Consider the following 14,430-nt stretch of genomic DNA (forward strand, 5'->3'; position numbering starts at 1 on the left):
GTCCAGCCCGAACTGCCCGGCCAGGTCCTCCTTGGACTGGAAATAAGCATCTTGTGTCCAGTGCTCATCACAAAGCTATTGCTTATCTTTGATTAAAAGATGAACCGACAGCTCTCCATCAACAGCCGTGGTCCGTGCAGGTAAGAGCGGTGGGGCAGTGGGGCCGGGTGGGGGGAGGGGGGGAGTTCGATAGACGACGACGAAGGAAACTTGATTATTTATTTAATTTCCCCTCGTCATTGTCTGTCGAAATCCCCGCCCCCACCCAGGCCCACCACCCCTCCGCTCTTACCTGCATGGGCCGCGACTGGCTGGATGGGATGAAAATCGCCATGAAGCCTCTGTACCGGCAAGCCCCCAGCGCCACCGGCTGTACTGGGCGCATCGGAGGAGGCTGATTCAACACGGGTGAGGTAGGTGTACCACATGCCCAAATGCTAAGATTTTAGCTATCAATGTTGAGGGTGAGCAGTGTGATTCACGGTCGCTGTTCTAACCCGCAGGCAGGCAGGCGATCTGTTTGCGCACTGTGAGATTGTTCTTCGATAGTCATAGGGCAATAACCCCTGACTGCCATTTCACGCAGCGCTGTATAGCAGCTCAACGCGATTCACGTGCTTTAGACAGACACGCGGCACACTTCAAAAATACAGTTTGCTGAGCGCAGTCACATCTTGTATGTTGTTGCGCTCGCTTTATTGTGTTTGTGATATTTAGGAAAGAAATGGCGAATCTGCCAGCACAAGTGTTGCACCGGTTGTTGTGCGCTCGTGCAGGAGTTTAAGAAACGCTCTTTTCAACGGCTTTGTGTTCCTTTTGATGGTGGCGTTTGTCTTTGAGTGAGGGAGCATGTATCTTCCTTGTGTGGTCTGGGAAATACACGCTCTTCCGTTCCTGTTGTGAATATGAATTTCTTGCATGCAGTTACGGATTTCGTGAAAGCCTCCTTCTTCTCACGGTTCCTCCGGACACAGAGGGTAATCGGGCTCCCCCCCTTGTGGATCCGTAGTGGTTTCACTCTTCTGATAGAGAAGGTTTGATTCCCACCTGCACCCTGTGATCAGGTCAATCAATGCAGACGGCTGTAGATGCGGACTCCATTGAAACGCACAAAAACATTACTATGTGCTCAAAAACATAGGGGTCGATTAGGATGGCATCCTCGCGGTGTTGGGACTGGCCGCCAGACATGTGGCGGTCTCGCACCGTGAATTAGGATGCGACCGCCACCCTGGCGGTCGCATCCCGCAGTTTAACATTGCGGCCGGTGCTGCTGACAGCAGCACCCGCCTCAATGTCAAATTGCCATGTTGTGCATTTCCATGCACAACGTGGCAGACACCGCGCAGTGCCTGCCACCTTGTGCATGGAAATGGTGGGGGGTTCCATGGGTACCCCCAAGTGCACCCCTCACCCCCGGGGGGCCCACAATGGGCCCCCAAAGCAAATCCCTGCCAGCCTTTCCATGACAGCATTGCCGCCATGGAAAGGCCTTTCACTGCACACATCCAAATATGGATGGCGGTGCCTGCTAGGCACCGCCACCATATTAGTGGCCCAAGTCCACCCGGCCGATTTCCAACCGGTGGAAAAGCGGCAGATGCACTTTGCGTCCGCCGCGATATCCCCGCCATAATAATATGGCGGGGGTATTACTTGTTATGATGGCATAACGGTCGCCACCGCTGGCTTGGCGGTGGAGATCGTTATGCCATCGTAATGACCCCCATAGTGTCTGTTCTTAAATGAATTAAGTGCAATGCTCATCTCATCGTGGAATTAAAATATTTCTAATTTAGGTGAGAATGTTAAGTGTGTTAGAATGGTTTTGTTTTTCTTGCAATGCATCCGACAACGTTATTTACGCTGATTCGTTGTACACCTGGCCCCTAATGTACTAAAAATGCACTACATTTTTACATATTTATCCTGTTTTACACACCATTTATTGTATTTTTTAAATCTTGGTTATTGTGATGGCTTAGCTTGTGTTTTTGCACATAGGACAAAGTTAGACCTCAAATTTGACTTTGGCTCGGCTGTCCCTATTAATTTACTGCTCTCCCCGTCCGACAGTAGCCTCTATTCACCTCCCTTCAGAACCCCTGGGTTTTGGGCTGATTTATGTGCAAATTATGCTATAAAATGCAATGATTCTCTGAGATTTTCTTTCTGGAAGAGAGACCCACTGAATCCCTTTCGAGGACATTGGGCTCATTCACCTCACTCACTAACTGGGGTCAAAGGCATTTTCTTTTGCCCTACCACTTTCGAAGTCCATCAGCCGCCACTGCTTACACCTGGGCTCAACCTGCTCAGGAAAGTCGTGTATACCTAAAATAAGAAATAACTCTTTTACAATTTTATTCTTTGAATTCCAATTTACTGTTCCTCATATAACGTATGGTCGGGGCTGCTGTCAGTATGCAACAGGAAAAGTCAAATTATGTGGCTTAATGTGGCACATTTTGAGATAGTCTTACTTCATTACTTTGTCATTCTTAACACCTGCTAACGCTGTCTAGGGCAGGGGTCTACACCCTTTCTGTAACAAGCGCCACTTACCTTCCACAAAACAGCATCCCGAGCTACTAGTAATATTAGTGTTGAACACTCCAGGCAAGATTGCACTGCTGGCCACACGACGCTAGATTGTCAGCAGCGATCACCTCAGTGCATCAGGAAGGGTTGTCAGGAGCAATGTGAAAAAATAGCTTTTGTCAATCTGGAATGTCCACAGCTGGAGCTGCTATTCTCATGGCATCAAGGTAATACTATTCATAAGTCTCCCCATCGCTACATGATTTATCAGTTAAATATTAGCTTTAAAAATGTTTCTGAAATTCATTAATTTTCCTCCAAATATCTCAAGAGTTCTGACAATGCACACATTTACGTCTTGAATACACTCTTTTCAATTTTGTTATAAATGTATTCAGCCAAGTAAAAGCTTTTTTTTTCCAAAACATCACCTTATGAGTGCTGAAAAATACACGATTTTCAATTAAGATATGCATTTATTAATTTAGCCAGATAAAAAATTCAAATTTAGTGGGCTGAGCAGCACACAGCAGAGCTTCTTACAGGTAGCTGGAGCGCTACCAGCAGCTCATGAGCTACTCAGAGACGCCTGGTCTAAGAAAATATTTTATATAATTAGTACCAATTTAGCACCCAAATCCAGCTATAAGCACCTGAAAGATGACCAGTCAACCTTTGCCAAGAGCCTTCCGGTGAGCCAGACAAGTCACCACATTTTTTGTAACTATTGATACGTTTGAGCTAGAAACTATATTTGTTTGTTAAAATGTGCAGATTATACAGCAAATGGTGGGTTTTGTGCAAATGCCGCAAACCCATAATTATGTGACAAGCGCAGCAGAATTGTATAAATCCAGTGGCCCTGCATATGATATACCTTTGACAACTTCTGCATTTACAACCCTCTACACGTGGTTGCAGCTCTGTGTCTTCCTAGAGCTGAAATGCAAATGAAACCTTTACGACAGATTCCAGAAAGAACCGTAACTACAATACCTCTCTATACATAGCTACCCTCAGTGTTTTGAAAATAAAGAGGGATATGTTCAACAGAAGTGGTGGAGTGAGGCGTTAGCCGTCATGGCTTAACGCCTCCCTCCGCCACTTCAGAAACGCAAGGCTGCACCATGTTTACAACAATATGGTGCAGCCTTGCATTTCCCCCTGCGCTGGCGCTACACTACGCAGTGTAGCGCCAATGCAGTGACACTTGCACCATAGTGCAAGGGTGTCTGCATTAAGGGCGGGCAGAGAACTCCGATCCGCCAGCAGAGTGTGCAGAGATTTCCCTACTTTGCACTCCGCTGAGAACGCAGAGTAAAGGGCAAAACTCCAACTCCGCAGCGGAGTGGAGTTAGCCAGCCCCCCCCCCTGCTAAACTGGCTCCCCGCCTCCACCCTCCTAATAAAAAATACAAGGTAATTTTAAAGAAATACAGTCATTTACCTTTATTGCGGCGTCCCCGGGCTGCCCTCTTCCTCCTTGCCGTACATCTTGCGAGAACTGTACGTGTGCGTGCGCGCATGTGCAGTTCTTGCAAGAGGAGGGCAGCCCGGGGACGCCACAATACAGGTAAATGACTTTATTTATTTTAAATTACTTTTAAAGTATTATTTTATGAGGGGGGTGGGGGTAGAGGCGGGTGGCGGCACAGAGTTCCACAGAGTTTTTCCCCAATTCTGTGAACCTCCACATAGTTGCAGTCTGCCAGCTCCACCCGGGGTTAATCTGCGTGCAGGGGAGGATTGTTTATGTACAGAAAGGTCCCCCATCCTGTACATAGAATCTTTAAATGCCATTTTGTCACTTCTATGTGTGCTTCTAAATGCAGCACACATGGAAGTCACAAAATTGAATTTTTTAAAAGATTGTTTGTGCACAAGGCAGCACGCATGGAAAAAGCAAAAACGAGGCAAAATAATGCATTTCTCCTTGTTTTGCCAAGTTCTGGTCTTAATGTTGCCGCTGCCTCCTATTCACACTGCCCTTGTAAATAGGGGGCAGCGTCAAAATCAAGGGGTGTTGCGGTAGAATGCCCACCGCAACACCCACTGCCCACCCCTTTCACGCTAAGCATAGCGTAAAAGGGGGCCTTATTTACAAGGCAGTGTTAAGCCACATTGAGTGGCTTAACGCTGCCTTGTAAATAAGGTGCAGCCCCTATCGCCATGGAAATGTCACAAAGAGTGACGTTACCAAGGCGACAGGGGCTTGTACTTATGCTCTTAAGTCCCTTAACAGAATGATTCACAATGTAACGCGTTCTTCAGCTGTACGGTAATGAGTATTGTGTTTCTCCAAACAATAACATCCATTCGCTTCCTCATCTCTGGCAATGCCTTAAACCATGCATGAGACAAAAGAAATAGAAACAAGGTCTGTACAGGGCAAGGATTCCTCGTGCTTCTCTTGTGCAAGAATACGCGCCAAGTTAGAGCTCATAATGCATGAAAGAATGACTCTCAGTGGTGGAGCAAGACCTTGTGCCGCCCGCGGCGCTCCGACGTCCCTCCCCTTGCTACGCCACTGATGACTCCAGTGACAGTGTACAAATATGATAGTTTAAATCAATGATCTCATATATTATCCCAGAAAATGCTCTGTTTCCAGGAAGTTTTGATACCTCCAGGTGAGTTTAAGTCTCTGGCAAGAAGGGTCCAGCTGCAGCAACTAGGTATCTTGATTGCCTAGCAAGAAATGCTCTGAAGTATGAGGGACTTGTACTCAATGAATCTGAGATGGCCACCACCATTGCAAGTCTCGCGAGAGGGCTGTGGCATTCTGGGACTTGTAGTCTGTGTTGACTCCATTTGTGTGTTTTGCATGGTGCAAGCTTCGCACACACAAAGCCTCACACTAAGCAGTCCTACACTTGTGCGTGAAGCAGTGAGTGAAACACTGACCTCCACTGCTATGGAAAACTCCAGCTCCTTGAAGATCAGAGGAGTGCGTCTTAGTGCCTGCCTGGTCTATATAGGTGACTACATGCTACGGGTCATGGCAGCCAGCCAGTGCTGCTAGAAGTGACATGGCGGGTCATGGCAGCCAGCCAGTGCTGCTAGAAGTGACATGGCAGGTCATGGCAGCCAGCCAGTGCTGCTAGAAGTGACATGGCGCGTCATGGCAGCCAGCCAGTGCTATTCGAGGTGATATGGCGGGTCATGGCAGCCAGCCAGTGCTATTTGAGGTGACATGAAAGCAGACAGAACTCCGGGCCATGATTTGCAATTGTTAGAATGGGGTAAATGGGCGAACTGTGCATGTTTGCACAAAACACAAAAGGTGTTTCATTTGCTGATGTTTGATTTGCTTCATTTATACCCAGGCAACACCTTTTTGGGCAAACACCCTCTATAGGTGCATTTTGTCTCATATCTTTAAGGGCAGTCTCTCCTCTCCCTCACTCCTTTTTCCCCATCTTTCCGCTCTCTCTTATTTTCCTCCTCCCTTTCTTCTTTCCCCTTTTCTCTCTTTATCTCCTTTCCTCTCACTGCCCCTCTCTCTCTCTCCCTCTCCCCACTGCCTTTCTGACCCATGCTTTGCCTATTACAGAAAACCCTGTGGAGAGTTAAAGCGGTACCACAGGCAGCCATGGGCCCTGAAAAGATGCCCCCAGTGGCTCTGCCCCAGGGGAATGCTCAGTGAGATACATGGCCAGTCCAGCCTTCATGGACATTGCAGCGCTTGAACTTTCACTTTAAAAGTGGTGGAATTTTCAGCTGTGCAACAAACAGCGGTAGATGACAACATTTGAAACTTGTGTCTGTGTAAATACTTTCTCTTACTTGCGAGGCGAGGGAAGTGAACAAACCTGTGTTTTTAGGTCTCGCCTAGGCAGCGGTTGCACTGTGTCTTTGAGACATGCTGTGTTCAGGATATGTGCATGAAGCTCCGCCTACTTCCCGCTCATCTTTTTAATTGGCTCCTGTCACTGTCTTTCCATTTCTGATACCTGTCTTATATTCATTTTTGATTTCAAATGGAAACTCTGCCTTCATCAGTGAAGCAAGACTTTCTAGCCAAGACACTTATATTCTAGTCAGTTTCAGACCATTACAAGCGCTGGGCCCAGCGAAGACAGAGGCCATCAGTTACTAGTTTTAATACCACGTCTAATTTTAACTACAAACACCACTACAATACTACATACTGACTGTGCGTTGTAACGCAGCACCACAGACAAACTACTCTGCTGCTGCAATCAGACAATGCTGATATGAATTCATATTGCATTGAGTGTATTTAAATATTGCACATGTATCTAGATCGGTGACATGGATCAAATTAACTGGGACATTTTAACCAGTTCGGTTCCTTATAAGCTTTCACAGACCGCGTGCGAGCAATCACGCAATAAAAGTGCTGAATACTTCTTTTACCTGGGACCCTTCCTTCTGGCTAATCGGCATCGACATTTCTGGAAAAAACAAAATGTATATGAAAATAAAGGTTTGCTCTCTGAGACACAGACTTTCATAAGCCTCGGCCATGTAGGCAGTAAATCAATTGTTCATCAACTACATTATGCTTCAAACCCTTGTAAGCATCTGGAAAACTAGCCAAAGCAATCTAAGTGCCGAAAAGATAACAAGCATTTGCAATTCCAGAGGTCTCGTCTTTGCGAGAGTTTGATCTATTAGCATTGCATTTATGTATTTATTTAATGAGGTTTATATAGCGCTGGTTAGACCCATAGGTTTCAGAGCGCTTTACATTCAGATACACAATGTTACAGAAAATGATCACAGTTACACATTACGTCAAAAATAAGCCACACATTGAAAGAGGAAAGAAAGGTGAGAGAAGTAGGGAAGAGGGGGGAAGGGGGAAGTGTGAAGGGGGAGGATGAGGATGAGGGAAAACATGGCAGGAGCGAAGAAGGGAAGTCTGCCCAAAGACCGACTGGGTAGGTGACAACTGAGGAGAGAATCCACAGCCCGTCTTCCCTTTAGCTAAACAAGGTAGCTCTATCTGGCATCAGTCAAATAGCTAGGTCTCAACTGACGAGGGAAAGTTCACATAAGAAAGTCCAGTGGATAAACAGGGTGGGAACTATGAGCAAGGACGGGTGAGGGCAGGGGTCAATAGCTGGAAAGAAGAGAAGAGTAGAGTGGTAGGGGGTAAGGTGAAGGGGGGAGGAGGGAGATAAGGTCAGGAGAGACGCAGGAGTGTTTGTTCAAGGAACCGCTGGGTGGGTGATGGCAAGGAGGGAATCCATAGCCCATCTCCCCTTTAGCTCGCAAGGTAGCTCCACCGGGTATCAGTCAAAATGGCTGTGTCTCAGCTGTCGATGGAGAGTTCACTGTAAATGACAATGCCTTTATTTATGTGTTTTGAAAACCTGCAAACAGTGCGTAAACACGCACTTTGTACTGAGAGACCTTCCTTACGAGAAGCAAGGCTGGCAGTAACTTCACCTCTTTTACAGATTGTTTCAAATATCGGTTTCCTTTCATTTACTTTTAATGTAAGTGACATGTAAAAGATTATTACAGACATTTTACAGAGAAATGTGTGTGTTTCATTCTTTTAGATCAAAACAGGACCTCACATCTTCATATGTCACAGAGATTATTTGAAGTAATATTAGTGAGATGCTATTAAGTTACAATATTGAAAACGCATTTTACTATCCCTGAATATTAGATGTAAACACATTTGGAATCTGAACAAGTGTGACTGCACTTTCAGTAAGCTGGCCAAAGAGGGCATGAAAGAGCTGAAATTGGATAAAAAATTCAAAGCGGCAGATTTACAAGCCCCTTGTGCCACTTTTGCGTCACTTTTCCCAGGGCACAAGTCCTAAAAAAAGAAGTGGGGGGACGCTCCAAGTTAGGTGGTGTCACCAGAAGTGACCTCACAGCCGGAAGTGACGTCACGAGATGGAGTCCCCACTAATTAACAAAGGTTAGAAGGCGATGGGGGCAGGTTCAAAGGGAAAAGGAGAATGTTTACGTTGGAATTAGTCACCGTATTGACACTCAAAGGAGCGGGGAAATTAAAGATGCGCTTGTTCGGTGCGTATTTATTGCCCACAGTAAATTTGCCGGTCTCCGTCTGAAATGCATAAACACATACTGACCTTTTCTAATATACGGCCACGAGCGCCCGTCTGTCATACTGAACGGCTCCATCAACGTGAAACAACTTAAAGAGCTCTGTTCGCCCTCTCTCGACAATAGAAGGTTAGGTTTGGTGAGTGCTGAGCGCGCGCGCAGGCTCGGGTACCGGCTCCATCTTTTGGGCAGGGTGGACGGCGTCCACCCGGTAAAAACCCGGTAAAATAAGTGGGGGGACGCCGTCCACCCGCGTGGTACCCCGACTCGAGCCCTGACTTTTCCCATGTTAAAAGTCACACAAAAGTGGTGCAAGGGGCTTGTAAATCTTTCCCAAAGCTGTTCCAAACAGGAGCCTCAGAAATACGTTTGGTCCGGGGCCCCTAAAATCATTATGATGGCCCTGAAGACAACGAGAGATGTGTGCGATGTAAGAGAGAAGGCAAAAGACGAATGTGAGACAAGAATTTTAAATAATGCAAAGTGGAGACGTATGTAGGAGGGTTAAAATAGAGAGCGCACTAGTAATTAAGACGAGAGAGGGCAAGAGTTTGAAGGTAAAGTTTCAACAACAAAAAAAGTGAGCGGATTTCGTAGGTATTGTAAAGGTGGAAACTTTAGGGCTGAGACAGGAGAGGTTTGGTGACTAATTTGACGTGTATTCGGGGGCTCTGATTTCCAGAAGTGGGCAGTGGGTGTGTCCGGTTCATGTGCCTTTTATTACTTGTATTTATTTATTTATTTATTTAGTGCATTTTTATAAAGCGCGGACATTGCCCGAAGATGTCCGAGCGCTGTACAATAGAACCAGTTACGTTACAAGAGAAAAGTGTTACACAATAGAACATTACAAAGATACTTAAAAGGAAGAGTACACAAACACAAATTACCTTTACCTCACAATTAAGATGCCTTTCAAGTGTGTCCAGCACCTCCTTCAGACACCTCTGCAGCGCTCTCCAACGTGCTCCCCGCTCCCTACAGGGCTGGTGGGGGCAATCACATCTTGATGTGCTATAGGGGAAAGACCTAGAAAGTCAGAAATGTGTTACTGTGAATTAATAAGCACAGAGCTGTGATCTGCAAAGCTTCGATAAACTTTTACAAGTAATACCAACAAGCGCCAGAAGAGGGCAGGCTATCCACAGACGTTTTGTTGACAGGTTCCAAAACGTGTGCGCTTACTAGAAACCAGCCAACATCACAGAACAGGCCAAAGCGCTGGAGGTCTTCTGGGCGTGGGAGCCGACATCAGCATTTGAAATGAGAAAATATAAACCTTGAGGCGCTTTGAAGAAGGCGGAGCCCCTAGCAACGCTCCACACGTTGTATTGATTATATTGTGTTTTAAATTAGCTTCTGAGCATTGGATACGCATCTGAATCGACTCCACCCCCTTTTCTCTGCGCCTTCCAGGCCAAGTAGGATTTCTTAGCACCAGGGGTCCACCTGGTGAGCATGTGTATACTATTGGGGTTCAGTTTCGGCCCAGCATTAGCTCTCCCCTTCTGTGACTGCTAGGCCTCCCATTGGAGCACTGCCTCTTACTCATGAGGTATCCCCCCCCCCCCCCCCCCCCCATTTCCTCCTCAGTAGCAGGCGGCCCCAGGGTGTGAGCCCTGCAGGCCTCAGGTTAAGGCGTGGTCCTGCTGCAACGGACTCCTCTACTAACTTCGCCCGTCCGATCCCCAGAAAGCAGGTGCACCTGAAACAAGGGCTGTTTTCATTGCACCACACAGTGTGTTATAAAATGTGCGGTTTATTTTCGGAATAAAAAAGGTTTGCATTTATTGCTTTATGTTTAAAATTATTTTTTGATCATTTGTTACAGACTTAAATCAACGTTAGCCCTTTCTTCCCTGCTCCTTCCAAGCCACTTAGAGATTTCTAGCAAGATCGCTCCGCTTGGGAGATGTGTATGGGGTGGAGGGGCAAACTTAGACTAGTTTCAGCCCCCCCACTCCAAATGTCTGTGAGTATTACCCTCCCAGTCTTTGACTCCCAGAGCAACAATGTCAGCCGGCTCATCTAATCACCAGGGGTAGGTCTCCCATTGGACCAAACTCACCTGGTTCGTAGGGCATCCATGGCATAGGGCTACTATTGCGTCGGGGTCACCTGGCTGTTGAGGTTAGGGCTTCCATTGCATCAGGGTCACCTGGCTTTTAAGGTTAGGGCTTCCATTGCATCAGGGTCACCTGGCTTTTAAGGTTAGGGCTTCCATTGCATCAGGGTCACCTGGCTTTTAAGGTTAGGGCTTCCATTGCATCAGGGTCACCTGGCTTTTAAGGTTAGGACTTCCATTGCATCGGGGTCACCTGGCTGTTAAGGTTAGGGCTTCTATTCCGTCAGGGTCACCTGGCTGTTGAGGTTAGGGCTTCTATTGCGTCTGGGTCACGTGGCTGTTAAGGTTAGGGCTTCTATTCCGTCAGGGTCACCTGGCTGTTGAGGTTAGGGCTTCTATTCCGTCGGGGTCACCTGGCTGTTGAGGTTAGGGCTTCTATTGCGTCGGGGTCACCTGGCTGTTAATTTTAGGGCTTCTATTGCATCTGGTTCACCTGACTGTTAAGGTTAGGTCTTCCATTGCGTCTGGGTCACCTGGCTGTTAAGGTTAGGGCTTCTATTGCGTCTGGGTCACCTGGATGTTAAGGTTAGGGTATCCATTGCATCTGGGTCACCTGGCTGTTAAGGTTAGGGCTTCTATTGCGTCTGGGTCACCTGGCTGTTAAGGTTAAGGCTTCTATTGCGTCGGGGTCACCTGGCTGTTAAGGTTAGGGCTTCCATTGCATCTGGGTCACCTGGCTGTTAAGGTAAGGGCTTCCATTGCGTCTGGGTCACCTGGCTGTTAAGGTTAGGGCTTCTATTGCGTCTGGGTCACCTGGCTGTTAAGGTTAGGGCTTCTATTGCGTCTGGGTCACCTGGCTGTTAAGGTTAAGGCTTCTATTGCGTCGGGGTCACCTGGCTGTTAAGGTTAGGGCTTCCATTGCATCTGGGTCACCTGGCTGTTAAGGTTAGGGCTTCCGTTGCATCTAGGTCACCTGGCTGTGAAGGTTAGGGCTTCCATTTCATCTGGATCACCTGGCTGTTAAGGTTAGGGCTTCCGTTGCATCTGAATCACCTGGCTGTTAAGGTTGGGGCTTCCATTGCATGTAGGTCAGCTGATTGTTTGGGTTAGGGCTTCCATTGGACTCATGACACATTATTTTTAGGGTTAGGGTTCCCATTGGACCAAGGTCACATGATTGTTAGGGTTAGGGCTCCCTTTGGACTCATGACACATTATTGTTAGGGTTAGCTTTGACCAAGGTCACATGATTTGTAGCGTTAGGGCCTCCATTGGATCTAGGTCATCTGATTGCTAGGTTTAGGGCTCCCATTGTGTCTAGGGCATGTGATTGTTAGATTAAGGGCTCCCATTGCATCTAGGTCATCTGATTGTTAGGGTTAGGGCTCCCATTACATCTAGGACATCTGATTGTTAGGGTTAGGGCTCCCATTACATCTAGGACATCTGATTGTTAGGGTTAGGGCTCCCATTGTGTCTAGGTGATCCGATCGCTAGGTTTATGGTTCCTATTGCATCTAGGTCATCTGATTGTTAAAGTTAGGGCTCCCATTACATCTAGGTCATCTGATTGTTAGGGTTAGGACTCCCATTGCATCTAGGTCATCTGATTGTTAGGGTTAGGACTCCCATTGCATCTAGGTCTTCTGATTGTTAGGGTTAGGGCTCCCATTGCACCTAGGTCATCTGATTGTTAGGTTCAGGGCTCCCATTGTGTCTAGGGCATGTGATTGTTAGTTTTAGGGCTCCCATTGCATCTAGGTCATCTGATTGTTAGGGCTCCCATTACATCTAGGTCATCTGAGTGTTAGGGTTAGGGCTCCCATTGCGTCTAGCTCATCTGATTGTTAGAGTTAGGGCTCCAATTACATGTAGGTCATCTGATTGTTAGGGATCCCATTGGACTCATGACACATTATTGTCAGGGTTAGGGTTCCCATTGAACTGAGGTCACATGATTGTTAGTGTTAGGGCCTCTATTGGATCTAGGTCATCTGGTTTTTAGGATTAGGCCTCTATTAGACCCAGGTGGCCTGACAAGTATGATTTTCCTTCCTATTTACCCTGGACTCTTCGGGCACCCAGCCCAGAAGTCTGGGTAAAATGCAACAGGTTGTTGTGCCTGGAAAGGGCCTAGACCCAGAAACTTGCCACTCTTTCTCCAGACCACCTTGTAAACAGCCTCTGACCACAACAGGAGATAACTGCTGCTGGACCCTAGGGATTTAGCACGTCTGGATGCCAACACCCATATACACCCACAGGGTGAGGATTGCTTTTAAAGGGGTTCAGGGTATGTATTGTCTGACCTACCTCTAATCACTAGAAAGAGGATAGTAATCGAGCATTTCTAATGTTCCTTGTGGTCTCAATCAAATGTAATCTGTGTCACCATGTGATACCAATGACCAGTGCACGACACGAACCCTCATCTTCCACGGGACAGTCATGTAATGCATGAAGGATCCAGTGGACCTGCAGGTACCTGGAGGGCACAGATACAGGCCGAGCCCACCAAGAATTGTCCCATCTCGTCCAACCATAGGGACCTTCACTGGCTGCCTACGGGAAAGAGAATGACATTAAACAAATTGTCTTTTGTCCATTGCGATTCATTAAACTGGTCGCTGAGGCCTGCAAAATGTATTGATTACCTACACCCCACCCAGAAGTTTGAGCTAATCCAAGTCTGGTTGTCCACTCCATCCTAAATATCATTTAAATCAGAGAGGAGGCCACTCTTTTGTAGTCCTAGGAGCCACGCTGTGGAATCAACTACCATTGTGATATAAACTATACCCTCTCATCCTAGATTCCTCAAAGAATTATAAATGTGTTTTTTGATATCGCCTTAGCTATTAGGGCGTTTGCTTCTGAAGTCGGCTGTCAGTCTTAGTGCCTAAAGGCCAATTCCCTGGGTACTAGTTGTACTTGACTAATCTTCTATACCTCACATTACATTGGTTAACCAACCACTCAATACTAACCAGCTAGGTCTGTGAAGACAGGAGAGATGTGCCCCATATAGCTAGTCACCGGAGGACTCTAACATAGTCCACCCTACAAGTTCCAAATAGTCACAAACTCTGAGCACCACCATTCTGTTATAACATAACATAACTTGTATTTTTAAAGCGCACGTTCATCCAGAAGGGTATCTTGGCACTGAATAACAGATGTTTATTGTTACCCAACGGTACTCATTTTATTGACCTCAGAAAGATGAAAGGCAAAAGGATGCTTTTTTTCACAATGCATCGTGACAAAACTCCTTAATTGACATCTCACAATGGACAACACAATGTGGAGAAGCAACAAAAACAATGAAAAAATATCTTCAGTCCGCAAACAGAGGAAATTCTGAAGTCTTTAGAAATGTTTTTTATTGTTATTTTGTCAATTTTGAAGGAGGAGCAGTTGAATTGAGCACGCTGCAATTTTAAATATGGAATGTGCTGGTTCCATTTATATTTCACAAACTAGTGCATTAACCTCCTGAGATATCTACCTGCAGCCTGTGAACTGAGCATGCACATCTATTCAGCAGTCACATCAGCTCCTGAGCTGCCCTACTCGGAATGGAAACTGTGGACTGGAGGCTGCATGGCAATCTCTCCTGTGGGAATTCAAACTGGCCAGTTAATCTATTGGGATTCTACCGCGTGACCTGATGGTTACACAGAAATATTCTGGGTGAAATGCTTGTCTTGTGAGTATTGTGTGACGTCTGTACAACATACATGCTGCAGTGCTTTAAATAAACATTTG

This window comes from Triturus cristatus, chromosome 9, assembly GCF_964204655.1.
Source record: "Triturus cristatus chromosome 9, aTriCri1.1, whole genome shotgun sequence".
Lineage (NCBI taxonomy): Eukaryota > Metazoa > Chordata > Amphibia > Caudata > Salamandridae > Triturus > Triturus cristatus.